Here is a 3,770-nt window from a genome sequence, read left to right as displayed (position 1 = left end):
TATGGGGCAGCAACGCTATGGAGTGGCACTATGGGACAGTGACACTGTGGAGTAGTAGGGTTATGGGGCAGCAACGCTATGGAGTGGCACTATGGGACAGTGACACTGTGGAGTAGTAGGGTTATGGGGCAATGATGCTATGGGGTGGACCCACTATGGGCAAGTTATGCTGTGGGGCAGCACTAATGGGCAGCAGCACTTTGAGGTGGCACTGAAATTATGGGGTAGTGGTGCTATGGGGCAATGATGCTGTGCGGTGGCACTGTGGGGCAGCGCTACATAGCAGTGACGCTGTGGGGAAGCAACACAATGGGGCAGTGATGCTATGGGGCATAGACTTTATGGGGTAGTGGTGCTATGGGGCAGTGTTATGGCATACAACTCTATGGGGCAGTGACTCTATGGGGCAGCAACACTATGGGCAGGAGCACAATGTGGTAGTGACACTGTGGGGCAGCTCTATGGAGCCAAGAAGCTATGGGGCTGTGACTCTGTGACAGCACTATAGGGCAGTGACGCTTCAGTGTGGCGATGCATTGGGGCGGTGCTGGCGGGGGGGCAGTGACGCTATGGGGAGATTCTATGGGGCAACTCTATGGGGCAGTGGCATTTTGGCTCCGTGCTGTGGGAAAGTGATGCTATGTGACAGCACAACGGGGAAGTGATGGTGTGGGAGACTGCTGTGGGGCAGTGACACTGTAGGGCAGCGATACATTGGGCTGGTGCTATGGGGCAGTGACCCTTTGTGGTAGTGACGTTTTGGGGCAATGCACTATGGGGCAGTGACACCATGGGGCAGCAATGTGATGGGGACAAGGACACTGGGGAATCGCTCTGAGACAGTGATGCTACATGGGAGCACGATGGGGCAGTGACACTATGGAGCAAAGCTATGGGGCAGGGACACTAATGGGCTGTGACGCTATGGGGCAGCAGTATGGGGAAGGAATGCTGCACGGCAGGGTCGCTACAGGGAACCTCTATTGAGCAGTGATGCTATAGGGCAGCACAATAGGGCAGCGATGCTGTGGGGTGGCGCTATGGGGCAACGAATCTACGGTGCAGGGCTGCAGTGGGGTGGTGAACTATGAGGGAGCACTGTGGGGCAGCGATGCTATGGCTCAATGCTATGGGGCAGCACTGTGGGGCAGTGACACTGAGAAGCAGGTCTATGGGGCAGTGATGCTATGGGGCAGAAGCAGTATGGGGTAGCACGATGGGGCACTGACACTGAGAAGCAGGTCTATGGGGCAGTGATGCTGTGGGGCGGAGGCGGTATGGGATAGCACGATGGGGCAGTGATGATACAGGGTGCTGCTATGGGGAATCTCTGTGTAGGGCAGGGGTGCTGTGGAGCGGTGAATCCATGGTGCAAAGTAGCTATGGGGCAGCGATGCTATAAGGCAGCAGCAGCGCGGGGTGGTGACGCCAGGGGGCAGCGACGCTGCAGGGACGAGGACACTTCGGGGAACCTTTATGAGGCAGCGGCGGAATTTGGCAGCTCTATGGGACGTGATGCTGTGGGGCAGCGGTGTGGAGTGGTGACTGCATAGGCAGGGTTGGCCCTTGTGCCGCACACGTCCAAAAGAAGAAATGCTCTGTTTATTGGCCACGGCCAAAGCAGCAGCCTCCGCTTTTCAGCATCCAAAAAAAACCCCAAAAGGCAGCCTCTGTTTTGCTGTGCAAAGAACAAATAGTGGAAATAGAAGAAAGGAACACGGCCACCTCCACAAAGCTCCTGCAAGCAAAGAGGCTCCTTGCTGGAGCAGCCAAGGGCCAGGGAAGCAGCTCACAAAGAGAGAAACTCCAGCCCCAGCCGCTTCTCCGTCCCCAGCACACAAACGCTGTCTGCAGGCATTTCATGTCTCTGCCTTCACATCCTTTGCCTCTTCACATCCTGCCTGCTTCCCCCAGCCCCTGCCTGAGATGAACACGCTGCTGCTCTCCTGCAGGCTGCGATGACCACAAGCGAAAGGCAGAAGTTGAACCGTAGCCCGATGGAACAAGAGCAACGGCAATGGGGGATTTGCAGCTTTTCCTCAGCCGGGGGGTAACAGCCGGCTGCAGCTGAGAGCAGGAAGCAAACCGCTGTGTCAGTTGCTCCCTCCTCCGTCCTGCTTTCTTTCCTTCTCCTGTCACCTGAAACGCAGAAAGAAAACTCTCTCTCCACTCCCCCTCCCAGTGCGGCGCTAGAAAGCGGCGTTCCTTTATATTGGCTTTTCCATTTCTGCTCTTAAGACTTCTTGCAGGGGTTCAGCAAACTCACATTCTCCATCAAAGGCCGCGGCCTCCATTGCTCCAAAGAACATCCTGCCCTGCCGGTGCTGCTCCCACCTTCAGCTGGACGGTCAGCATTGCTGCTCAGCTTGTCTCCCACCCAGACGTCCCAGTGCTTCCACCCAGTACAACGGCATCTTCCAAGCCCTCTGCTCTTGTCTGAACAGGACGGAATGTCTCTGCAACAGAAGAACGTGAGCCTCCACCAGCTGTGTTTTCTGGAACGTACCTTGGACGCGTCCTTTTCCAAAGGCGATTTGGCCTGCGGTCTGTTTAAGATCTCTCTCCCCATTAATTGGCCCCGGCCAGTCAGGCATCTATAGAAATTTTCCTCCTGTAATGGTTGGAAGAACGGATGCAGCTCAGCTTTCCCCATGGCTCCAATTAGTGATTTTACACCTTAATTGCCCAGCCTTCCCGTGACCAGGGCCTCGGCTGGGGTCTCACCTTCATCCTGCACTTACTGCCCTTGTATCCGTGGCTTTTGAGTGACCTGCCTCTGATGAGAGGCATGAAGAGGATGGCCTGCAGGTGTGATTATTGTAGAGGAAGAAAACTGGCTATAAAAGGAAAATGTGACCAGAAGTCAAGCAGAAGAAGCACGTGGTTGGTTGGTTTTTTTTTCCATAGAATGCAGACAAAATCCTATAAATTGCACCAGGGTTAAGTTTAGGTTGGATATCAGGAAAAACTTCTTTACAGGAAGGGTTGTGAAACACTGGAATGGGCTCCCCAGGGAGCCTATATGCATATAATGCCTGTATGCCTGTATGCATTTAAAAACCATTTGGATGACGTGATTTAGCAGGGGGGTGTTAGAGTGAGGATAGGATGGTTAAGTTGTGGTTGGACTCAATGATCTTCAAGGTCTTTTCCAACCTGAGCAATTCTATGAGTCTATGATTCTATGAGTCTATGGTTCTATGATTCTATGATTTTCTGGATCTTTGCTGCTGTTTTTTTTTTCCTGGGCAACGCCATCGCCAACAGCCGAGCTGCTGATGCTGTCTGCGCCCATCAGCTTTCAGCGCTGTTGTAAACACCCAAATAATTTCGTCTGGATATCTCTGATGAAAGCAGACTTCATTTGCGATTGCAGCGGCGGGCGTCCCGCGAGCTGGAGCGCCCCTAAGGGCACAAGGGCAGCTTTTGGGCCTTGTTTCCCTCTCTGCCTGCCCCCCTCCCCTGTTCCCCATTGCCTGGATACTCCAGGCTCACAATCTTACCCACAGTTTACATTCACTAATCCGCCTGTTATCTGCTCTCAGTCGGTTGCCACCCCGCTGCTTCCAGGATGTCTCAGTGGTTCTGATACCTGATTTCCTTCCAGGTCTTTGTTAAAGACAGAGCGCTGGGCAGGGGGAGGGGAGATGGTCAACCTTCTGCAGGACATTCCTGCTGTGGGTCTGGCCAAGTGCAAGCAGACCCACAGTTGTAAGGCCAAGTGCATGCAGACCCACAGTTGTAAGGCCAAGTGCATGCAGACCCACAGT

The 3,770-nt window shown here is 54.0% G+C and overlaps 1 long non-coding RNA gene across 1 annotated transcript in view; it reads right to left on the bottom strand.

The window, feature by feature from the left end:
- Window positions 1-1,580: 1,580 nt before the first annotated feature.
- LOC122193713 overlaps window positions 1,581-3,770 on the bottom strand; it is a 3,855-nt gene continuing 1,665 nt past the window's right edge. The window contains exons 2-3 of the long non-coding RNA XR_006182959.1: window positions 2,267-2,456; window positions 1,581-2,139 (exon numbers count right to left, since the gene is read on the bottom strand). This is a non-coding gene — a long non-coding RNA (uncharacterized LOC122193713). The remainder of the gene's footprint in view (window positions 2,140-2,266; window positions 2,457-3,770) is intronic.

Source organism: Lagopus leucura, unplaced genomic scaffold (genome assembly GCF_019238085.1).
Source record: "Lagopus leucura isolate 7727_CA_CO unplaced genomic scaffold, USGS_WTPT01 34984-0_obj-0_obj, whole genome shotgun sequence".
In the NCBI taxonomy this organism is placed as follows: Eukaryota; Metazoa; Chordata; class Aves; order Galliformes; family Phasianidae; genus Lagopus; species Lagopus leucura.
The sequence above is the reverse complement of the archived record's forward strand: the minus strand, read 5'-3'. Positions and strand labels throughout refer to the sequence as shown.